Source organism: Somniosus microcephalus, unplaced genomic scaffold (genome assembly GCF_052327205.1).
Source record: "Somniosus microcephalus isolate GS21.2 unplaced genomic scaffold, FLI_Smic_1.0 scaffold39, whole genome shotgun sequence".
NCBI classification, from domain to species: Eukaryota; Metazoa; Chordata; class Chondrichthyes; order Squaliformes; family Somniosidae; genus Somniosus; species Somniosus microcephalus.
Genome location: NW_028225226.1, coordinates 205,338 through 217,054, shown reverse-complemented (window position 1 = coordinate 217,054; position 11,717 = coordinate 205,338). Strand labels below are relative to the sequence as shown.

General features: G+C 42.4%; 1 non-coding gene across 1 annotated transcript; it reads left to right on the top strand.

Moving 5' to 3' along the window:
* The first annotated feature begins 426 nt into the window (after positions 1–426).
* Positions 427–499, top strand: trnav-cac (transfer RNA valine (anticodon CAC)). The gene has a single exon. It is a non-coding gene; the product is annotated as a tRNA-Val (tRNA).
* Positions 500–11,717: the final 11,218 nt, after the last annotated feature.

The following is an 11,717-nucleotide window of genomic DNA, read 5'->3' as shown; positions in this document are numbered from 1 at the left end:
ATCTGAGTCTCAAATAGCCGGCCCCTAATCCTCAGACTCTGCCCCCCAGTTCTAGACTCTCCAGCCAGGGGAAACAACCTCTCAGCTTCTACCCTTTCAAGCCCTCCATGAAAATTATACCTTTCAATGAGAACACCTCTCGTTCTTCTGAACTCCAGAGATTATAGGCCCAATCTGCTCAATCTCTCCTCATAGGACAATCCTATCATCATTGAAAACAATCAGGTTTGATTCCCAGTCAGGGATTTCAGTTCTGACAAAGACCATTGAAGTCTGTGAGAATCTTAATAATTGTATTAAAACGAACAAAAATGTGTGTTGCACACTGAAGGAAATTGTAACATGTTTGCCGGGTGACAGTCAAACTTTAATAACTTTCGTCAGAGATTCATAGATTTATAACAAAAGGCGACTGATTTCTCCAGCGTTTCCGTAGTGTAGTGGTTATCACGTTCGCCTCACACGCGAAAAGTCCCCGGTTCGAAACCGGGCGGAAACATTTTGTAAATCATGTTCATTTAAATCGTAGAAAAATGGATCAATTCCCATTTGTTATGCAAAGTAACAAAGTCCTGTTACATTTGTGTTATTCTGTACAGTTATGCACACACACAGAACACTACGGTGTCGCTCGCTCACTTCCGTTTCCAGCCCTGACCGTGCAGACAGCCCCTCTCAAAGCTACACAATCCGGCTGCTTTCAGTTGAATTGTGAAAGATTATTCAAGGATCCTGCAGCTTTACTTCGGTTCACAACAGCAGATCGAAGCAGCGTTGCTGCAAACAACAAACCATGTTTTCCAGAATTCCAAGGTGTATCCGGAACTCAACCATTAAAATTCCCTTCATTAACCTCAGGGGTTCAGGTAATTTTCTATGATTCTATAACAAGTTATTAAAGTTTGACTGTCATCCGGTATACATGTTAGCAATTCCTGCAGTGTGCAACAAAATGTTGTGGGTTGATTAATGATAATAGAAACAATTATGAAGTGTCTCACAGACTTCAATGATTCCTTAATACCGTTGGTTGACTAAAAGCTATCAATCGCAGGTTAAAATGAGCAATTCATGACGCATTTTTTAAAGAGCTATCCTATCAGTCCCACTCCGCTGCTCTTCCTCCATAGCCCTGCTGACACTCCTGCCAGTGGAAACTGTTTCCCCCATAATTTTGATCACCTCTATTAAATCTCCCCTGACCAGTGATTAATGGAGTTCAACGCGCGCAAGTATCAGATCATCCACTTGGGGCCGAGCAAAGATCGGTCAGTGTGTGGTCTGAAAACATCATGTGAGAGAATAGTTTTTTTTTGTGAAGTAGCCGGTCCCGTTAAATTTTACAAATGTTGCCCCAGATCGCTGCTGTCTCAAGCAATGAACATTTTAAACCATTCTCCTAAAATGCAATGTGTAAAATGAGATATGAGTTATCAGTTCAGGAGATGCAAAGAGCAAAATAAATGAATGAAGTTTCGACTGTCCCTCAGTAATCATATTATCATGTCTTTCATTCTGCAAAATAAAGTTACCGGTTAATTAATGGTGATTATAGCAGTTCTTATTTATTCACATTAGATGCATGTAATTAATTTAATAAAATTACATCGCATTCATGAATAAGAAACGGTGATATCAAAATTTCTTCTCTAACCGGGAATCGAACCCAGCTCGCAACACTGATAGGAATACGTTATTGAATTATTTAATGGTGCCTCGAAAAATGTCACGCTGCTAAATTAAAATCACTGCTTTAATGTGTTTCGGTGTTGAAGGGGATTGAAAAAAGCCCAGACTGCGTCCGCGGTGAGACAGAGTTCGAATTACAAAGAAGTTAGTGCTGCGAAGTAACCGCTGAGCGAAAGCTGACACCGATTAAAGGACGAAGAATGGCTCAATATAAAGGATGAGCTTACAAACGTTAATTTCTGTATTCTGTGTAAAAGGACTCCCAAATCCTTGAATATACACAATGACTGAGCATCCACTGCCCTCTGAGGTTGAGAATTGCAAAGATTCACAAGCCTCTGAGTGAAGAAATGTCTCCTCATCTGACTCTCAACTGGCCGGCCCCTTATCCTGAGACTCTGCCCCCTAGTTCTAGACTCTCCAGCCAGGGGAAACAACCTCTCAGCTTCTACCCTTTCAAGCCCTGCATGAAAATTGTACCTTTCAATGAGAACTCCTCTCGTTCTTCTGAACTCCAGAGATTATAGGCCCAATCTACTCAATCTCTCCTCATAGGACAATCCTATCATCATTGAAAACAATCAGGTTTGATTCCCAGTCAGGGATTTCAGTTCTGACAAAGACCATTGAAGTCTGTGAGAATCTTAATAAATGTATTAAAACCAACAAAAATGTGTGTTGCTCACTGAAGGAAATTGTAACATGTTTGCTGGGTGGCAGTCAAACTTTAAAAACTTTCTTCATAGATTCATAGATGTTTAGCAAAAGGCGACTGTTCGATCCAGCGTTTTCGTAGTGTAGTGGTTATCACGTTCGCCTAACACGCGAAAAGTCCCCGATTCGAAACCGGGCGGCAACATTTTGTAAATCATATTCATTTATGTCGTAGAAAAATGGATCAATTCGCATTTGTTATGCAATGTAACAAAGTCCTGTTACATTTGTGTTATTCTGTACAGTTCTGCACACACACAGAAAACTACGGTGTCGCTCTCTCGCTTCCGTTTCCGGACCTGACCGTGCAGACAGCCCCTCTCAAAGCTGCACATTCCGGCTGCTTTCAGTTGAATTGTGAAAGATTATTCAAGGATCCTGCAGCTTTACCTCGGTTCACAACGGCAGATCTAAGCCGCGTTTCTGCAAACTACAAACCATGTTTTCCAGAATTCGAAGGTGTATACGGAACTCAAACATTAAACTTCCCTTCATTAACCACAGGGGTTAAGGCAATTTTCTCTGAATCTATAACACGTTATTAAAGTTTGACTGTCATCCGTTATACATGTTAACAATCCCTGCAGTGTGCAACAAAATGTTGTGGGTGGATTATTGATAATGGAAACAATTATGAAGTGTCTCACAGACTTCAATGATCCCTTAATAACGTTGGTTAACTAAAATCTATCAATCGCAGGTTAAAATGAGCAATTCATGATGCATCTTTGAACGAGCTATCCAATCAGTCCCACTCCGCAGGTCGTCCCCCATAGCCCTGCTGACACTCCTGCCAGTGGAATCTTTTTCCCCCTTAATTTTGATCACCTCTATTAAATCTCCCCTGACCAGTGATTAATGGAGTTCAACGCGTTCAAGTGTCAGATCATCCACTTGGGGCCTAGCAAAGATTGGTCAGTGTGTGGTCTGAAAACATCATGTGAGAGAATCAACATACACTTAAAATTCGTTTAGGTAAATTTTGTCAAGGTTTAAAATTTTAAGTTTTACATTTATATTTCAAAACATTCAATTTGGATTTTAAATCATAGATTCATAGAATCATAGATTGATACGGCACAGAAGGAGCCCATGCAGCCCATTGAGTCTGTGCTGGCACTTTGAAAGAGCTCTTCAAATAATCCCACTCCCCTGATGTTTCACACAGAATCACACAGAAACCCCACAATGCAGATAGAGGCCATTTCGGCCCATCGAGCCTGCACCGACACATGTCCCACCCGATTCCCGTAACCCCTACACGAACACATATCCCACGCTATCCCCATAACCCCACGTATTTAATCCCCCGAACACTAAGGGTCAATTTATCATAGCCAATCAACCTAACCTGCACACCTGCAAATTTCTCCTTTACAATGATTTATTCAATTCTCTTTTGAAAGTTACTATTGTGTCTGCTCCACCGCCCTTTCAGGCAGCGCATTCCCGATCACAACAACTGGCTGCGGTAAAAAAAACTCCTCATCTCCCCTCTGGTACCTTTTGCCGGTTTGGTTCAATCGGTGTCCTCCAGTTACCGACCCTCCTGCCACTGGAAACAGATTCTCCTTATTTACTCTTATCAAAACATCTTGTAAATTTACAAACCTCGATTAAATTTCCTCTTAATCTTCTGCAGAAAAACAATTGCAGCTTCTCAGTCGATCAACATAACTGAAGTCAACTCATCCCTGGGGCCACTCGCTCTTTGTGCTTGTCTCTCTTTTTTGTCTCTATCTGTCTCTCTCTTTGTCCCTGCCTCTCTCTTTGTCCCTGTCTCTCTCTTTGTCCCTGTCTCTCTCTTTGTCTCTGCCTCTCTCTTTGTCTCTGCCTCCCTCTTTGTCCCTGTCTCTCTATCTGTCTGTCTGTCTCTTTCTCACTCTGTTCACAGTTAGCTTCTAGTTCTGATCAAACACTGCAAGTTTCAGTTCCACGTTAGTGTAGTGGTGAGTATCCCCGCCTGTCACGCGGAAGACCGGGATTCAATTCCCCGACGGCAGGTTTTTTTTTTAACAACTCCAATTTTTTAATTTCTTCCCAGTTCCTTGAAATGCTCCTTGGAAAAGTTGAACTGAAAAAGTTCAAGTGAAATAATTTTAAAAGATTTACCGACATAAGAAGAACTGTACAAAAACCTCCTGCACCTGTTCCTCGTTGGAATCGTGCTCCCTTCTATTTCCTTCTCACTGTTGTGTGGGGCAGAGAGGAGTCATAACGGCACAGAATGAGACCATTGAATGCTTAATTAAATTCATTTATTTTGAACATGTGACCATTTATTCTTACTTCCGTGGTGTGAAATGTTATTTATTTGGAGATTTCTATTATGCTTATGGGATTCCGTACATAAAGCATCATAGGAATCCCCTGCATGATTGGTTGGCCTGGCCAACGGATGCTGCCGAACCATGAGCGCCAATGGTATCCGTGGGCCTTTATGCTTGCGTACGCCAGCAGGCCCAAGACCGCAAGAGTGCGAAGCTCCGGAGGCACCAGTTAATTCGGATTTGTTTCTCGGTTCGAAGGCGTAAGCCGGCGCCAAACCTCCGATCGCAATCTCAAGGCCCATCATATTTTAGGAGGCTGGTTTAAAATGTTTATTACTTACGACATCAGCAATCTGGGGCAAATTTTGTTCAATATAACCGGGCCGGTTATTGCGCAGAATTAAAATGTTCCACTCGAACATATCCACCCGGGCTCGATTTGGGAACTGTTCATGTAGGAGGCGAACATGATCGTCGCTGCACTACGGAAACCGGAGCGTTAGTGTCCACGGAAAAGCGAATCAGCAGCGAGCATAAAATCTGATGGTGATCATTTTCAGATTCAATGCAGTCAGCCATTAAATAAAGTGAATAATTTTACAGTGAAAAGATTTGGAAGTATTACTCGCATCTGTGTCTTTAGTTAAAGTTTGTGGCGTCTGACTCCCGCTCATGACTCTGAATAAGAAAGGAGAGGCTTGATATTGACCAGACTGCACTGCGCCTGGTGTTTGTGAACTCATCCTTTATATTGAACGGTTTCTCATTCATTGACCGGCGTCAGCATCAGCTCAGCGATTACTTCGCAGCACCAACTTAATTGTAAGCTCCAACCTCTCTCACCGCGGGCGTTGCATAGTGATTTTATCGTCATTTTCAATCCCCTTCTTCTGCACCGAAACAAATTGTAGCCGTGATTTTAAAACAATGCTGCGTGATTCATAGCGATCACCTTTAAATGATTCAGAAAACCAGTCCTTTCACCTCCGTAACACGGGATCGATTCCTGGTAAGAAAAGTAACTTTTATAACACAGTTTTAAAATCAAAATCTGATGAAATTGACTACATTCAGCTGATGGGAAAATTTAGAATTGTTTTAATTACCATTAATTAACCGATAACTTTCTTTTGCAGAATGAATGAATTAATAGCTTTGCACCATTTAAAAAATATTCTGTTTGTCTATTCTCCCTACCACAGTGAATAACCTTACATTTCTCTACATTATACTCCGTCTGCCGCCTTATTGCTTATCACTGAATCTGTCTATATCCCATTGTAGGCTCTTTGTGTCCTCACAGCTTACTTTCCCAGCTAGCTTTGTATCATCAGAAAACTTGGATACATTACACTCTGTCCCTTCATCTAAGTCAGTAATATCGACTGTAAATAGCTGAAGCATGCGCACTAGATCCTTGCGGCACCCGACTAGTTACAGCCTGCCAATCTGAAAATGACCCGTTTATCCCTAATCTCTGTTTTCTGTCCGTTAATCAATGCTCTATTCTTGCTAATACATTACCTCCAGTCCCATGAGCCCTTATCTTGTGTAACAACCTGTTACGTGGTGCCTTATCGAATGCCTTTTGGAAATCCATATATGCTGCCTCCACTGGTTCCCCTTATAGTTCCAATTAATGCCTGAAGCAGAACATCCCGTTGTGCCAATGGAGCCTGTTTGTCGGACAAGGCTACATGTAAGGAAGGAGTGTGGTAAGGAGAGAAGTGAAGTGATACTTTGGTAACAAGGTCGGGTAATAAAAATAAAAGTGCTGGAAACACTCAGCAGGTCAGGCAGCATCTGTGGAGAGAGAAGCAGAGTTAACGTTTCAGGTCGAAAACCTTCCATCAGAAGGTGGCCAGTTGTGTTAGGTAACACTGTTAAACGTGCAAATTGTCACGTAGTAGAGGTAAGGAAAAGATATCAAGAGTTTGGAACAGATACTTTAGAATTCGATAAAGGTTTGAGCAACTTGTATATCGAACTCGGAACTATAAAGTGTTGGAGTTCCTCGGCTAAAATTCGCAAAGATTTGTTTAAAAGCTGTTGTTAATTATACTTCTAATTGTTGCAAGATTAATAAATCTGACATTTATTGTTGCGAACACTTTTCCTGCTCTGCGCGTTTCCCAGCTGTGCTCGGAGCGCCGTCCCCTTCAGTCCATCGCTCACAGGGTCTGTTCCATTCAGCGTTTCTACTTTCTGGACCTTGGTGAAATTTCATAGATTGAAAGGGACGTGTCTCAACCCCGAGCTCGTCACCGACTCGCTCACCGGTGCACAGCGACCACACTCTGCTCCCGTGAGGTGGAGGCCCAGGAGCTGTTTCAAGCTCGAGTGCAGTTTCAAGCAGAACTCATTCAAAGAAAGTCCAAGTCATTGAGGCGCCTGATTCTTTGCACCTTCCCAACGTGTTGAGATTCATGTGGGGGTGATTTGGGCACGCCTTTCCCCACATTGCAACACTTCAAAGGTACATCAATGGTTATAAAGCGCTTTGGGACGTCCTGAGTTCGTGAAAAGCTCTGTATCAATGCCAGTGTTTTTTTTTGCAGAAGTTCGAACAGCAAGTTCATAATTCGCTGGCAATATAAAGGCTCGTCCGGGATTATGAACCGGGGACCTCTCGTAAGTTTCAACCAATAACCCCGAAGCGAGAATCATACCTCTAAAGCAACGAGCCAACTGACAGATGTTACTGGAAATAAGAGCTAACCATTGTAAAACCATTTTTTCTGTGTGGTTTTACTTGATGAGCAGAGCACTTGAGACCGAGACAATGACTTTGCCTTTTGGACCTGTCTTCTGAAGCGCCGTCCGGTCCCAGACCTACAGTTATTGAGCTGTGGTTCAGATATTGGATGTGATAACAATTGTTAAAGAGGAGGTACCAGGAAAGCTGGCTGTATTTATGTCCATAAGTCACCAGGACCAGATGAAATGCATCCTAGGATGCTCAGGGAAGCACAGGTGGAAATTGTGAAGTTACTGGCCACAATCTTCCAATACTCATTGGATACGGCGGTGGTGCCAGGCGTCTGGAGAATTGCAAATGTTACACCCTTGTTCAAAAAGGAGTATAAGGTTCAACCCAGCAACTATAGGCCAGTCAGCTTAACGTCGGTAGTCAGGAAGCTTTTAGACAGGATAATCCTGGACAAAATGACCGGTCACTTGGACAAGTATGGACGAATTAAGGAAAGTCTGCACGGATTTGTTAAAGGCAAATCGTCTTTTACCAACTTGGTTCAATTATTTGATGAGGTGAAAGAAAGGGTTGATGAGGGAAATGCGGTTGATATGGTGAACATGGACTTCCAAAAGGCACTTGATAAAGTGCCGCATAACAGGCTTGCCAGCAAAGTTGAAGCCCATGGAATAAGAGGGACAGTGCCAGCATGGATGTGAAATTGGCTAAGAGACAGGAAACAGAGTAGTGGTGAACGGTTATTTCTCTGACTGGAGGAAGGTGTTCCCCAGGGGTCGGTACTAGGACCACGGCCCATCTTGACATATATTAATTATTTGGAGTTAGGTGTCCAGGGCACAATTTCAAAACTTGCTGATAATACAAAACTTGGAAGTATAGTGAGCAGTGAGGAGTGTAGTGATAGACTCCAAGTGGACATGGGCAGGCTGGTGGAATGGGCGGTCAGGTGGCAGATGAAGTTAAATGCAGAAAACTGTGAAGTGATACATTTTGGTTGGAAGAATGAGGAGAGGCAATATAAATTAAAGGATACATTTCCAAAGTGGGTGCAGAAACAGAGAGACCTGGGGGTATATGTGCACAAATCATTGAAGGTGGCAGGACAGGTTGAGCAATCAGTTTAAAAAGCTTATGGAACCCGGGGCTTTACAAATAGAGGCATAGAGCACAAAAGCAAGGAAGTTATGATGAACCTTTATAAAACACTGCTTCGGCCACAACTGCAGTATTCATGTTCCAGAAAATGTTATTCTGTGCAATAACCGGTCCTGTTAAATTGAACAAAAGTTGCACAAGACTCCTGGTGACATAAGCAATGAACATTTTAACCAGACTCCTGAAATACATTGGCCTGGAAATTGCGATCGGGGGCTCGCCACCGGCTAAGGCATCGGAATCGAAAAACAAATCCGAATTACCTGGTTTCTCCGGAGCTTCGGACTCTTGCCGCCCTGGGCCTGCTGGCGTCCGCCTGTATAAAGGCCCACGGGTCCCAGGGGCGCACACACTTCGCAAGCATCCCTGAGATCACATGGGCCAGACCAACCAATCAAAAAGGGGGGTTCCTATGAGGGTAATGGGGATTCCATTTATGTACAGAAACCCCATAACATAGTCGACATCTCCAAATAAATAACATTTCACACCACGGAAATAAAAATAAATGATGACTTGTTCAAACTTAATGAAATTAATTAAACATTTAAAATACAATTTTTAATTTTATGAAATATATATTTGAACATTTTAAAGCGGGCCAGAGTTTACCTAAACTAATTTAAAATGTATGTATGTGTATATCATTAAAAAAAAAAATTAACATTTATTTTCACCCGTGCACTGGCAAAAGAAGGTCTTACGCCTGCTATTAGGCTGGATAGCTCTTTCGACCAACGTGGACACGAAGGGCCGAATGGCCTCTTTCTGTGCCCTAAATTTCTATGATTCTATTACCAGGTGTAAGGGTTTCCTGGGCATCCGCTGGGCAGTAGTTAGCCCAACTCTGCACCAGCAGAAGTGATGTTGTAGCGGATGCGGTGGCTCTGTCCAAGCGAAACTTGACAGATCACAAGTTCTGGGTTTTCGGGCGTGCGGAAACCTGGAAATTGCGGGGGGTTCTGAAGGCGTACGAGAGCCTACGCTGTGCATTCGCTGTCGGAAGCACCGTAAAATCCGGGCCATGGTGTAAAATGAGATATGCATAACAGTTCATCACATCGAAAGCACAATATACGTTATTGAAGTATCTTTAGCATTTAATTAATTCTGCAAATTAAGATTATCGGTTAATTAATGGTAATTAAAACATTTGTTCACATTAGATACGTGTAAGTAATTTTAACAAGTTAGTTTAAATTAATTAAAAACTGTATCCCTGACCAGGACTCGAACCCAGGCGCGGCGATGAGAACGCCGAATTCCAACCACTAGAGTACCAGGAAACACGGAAGCATAATGCGATAATTGTAAATAGAATGGGTCAATCCGTATTGGATACAAATTCGTTTTGATTGTTTACATCAAAAAGCATTTCATGACACTGCGGCTTACAAATCTAGTTACATGTACCTGAAGCTATGATAAATTGACCCTTAGTGTTAGGGGGCTTAAATACGTGGGGTTACGGGGATAGGGTGGGATATGTGTTGGTGTAGGGGTTACGGGGATCGGGTGGGATATGTGTCGGTGCAGGCTCGATGGGCCGAAATGGCCTCTATCTGCACTGTGGGGTTTCTGTGATTCTGTGATTCTGTGATTTATTGGGGTGCATTTATCTTCATTCGAAACCTCAGTAAAATGCTCCAAACTCTTCTGTTTCCCTCATACCGGCTGTGCAACAGCCGCAACTCAAATGAACCTCACACGGCGCGCTGGCGTCTTCCAGTTCTATATCTGTATATAGAGAATTAATGAGGAAAGGTCATCGACCTAAAGATTACACAAAAATGTAAAAATATTTATAGCATTCTGGACTCAACATCGAGTTCAACAATTTCAGACCATAAGCTTTGCTCCTATTTTTTCAGATGGCAGCTGTTGATGATTCTGCCATTCCCATTTACACCTCCTCTGGTCCCATCTCTCCTTCCTTTACTTGTCCCATTGCCATCTCCTTTTGCCTCGCACCTTCATCCCTTTTGTCATTTAATCTCTCCTGCCTTCCACCTTATCACTAATATTGCCTCTTGCTGTTTCCTCCTCGCCCCCATTTGCCTAAAATCTGTTTCATCTCTAACTTCTCCCAGTTCTGACGAAAGGTCATCGACCTGAAACGTTAACTCTGTTTCTCTCTCCACAGATGCTGCCTGACTTGCTGAGTATTTCTAGAATTTTCTGTTTTTATATCAGATTCCCAGCCTCTGCAGTATTTCGCTATTGCATACTTTACTCCAAATAGACTCACATGCATTGATAAATATTGTGACGGTGCAATGCAACGTTCCCTAGTGGTTAGGATTCAGCGTTCTCTTGGATTTGATTCCAGGTCAGGGGAGGAACAGTTTTTAATTCGAGACCTGATTTAAATGAATTACATGACTTTCACGTGGAAAAAAGAATAATTGGTTTAAACATCATTTATTAATCCATAAAGTTATTTTGTGGAACTTCAATCATTTAATTAGCCCTCAGCACGTGATGAACCTTTATCCCGAGCTCATTGTATTTTAGGAGCCTTGGTGTAAAATGTTGAATGTTTATGACACAGACCCAGCCCCAGAATCGCCACTGTGAAAGTAGGAAACTGCTCGAAATACACAACAGGGCGTGCAGTTTGTGAAAAACAATTAAACTTTTGGCGTGTAGGCTTTTCACAGAAATGGAACCAGCTTCGTGTGACAATATGAGCTGTGACTGTGTGTACATGGGTGGCATGCTTCTATATCAAGTGAGTGTTTGTGTTCTGTTGCGATCCTTTGCATGTCATTGTGTCATAGAGTCATAGCGGCACAGAAGGAGGCCATTCGGCCCTTCGAGTCCGTGCCGGCTCTCTGTGGAGGAATCCAGTCAGTCCCATTCCCCCCGCTCGATCCCCGTAGCCCTGAAAGTTTATTTCCCTCAAGTGCCTATCCAGTCTCCCCTTGTGTGTCAGTTGTACATTTAATGTCTTGACTTTTATCATATGCATCAGGTTGTCAATATATAAATATTTGTGTTTGAAAGTGAGATTCTTCTAAATGGATTTTAGGTTTATCAGTGAGCTGGTGATGAATAAATGTGATTGTATCTGTGTGTTATTTCTCAATGTATTTGTGTGTATCTGTGTTCTGTATAAATGTATTTGCGTGGCATTTAAATGGAATACAGACATAAAGAGCCAGAACATGCTTTTT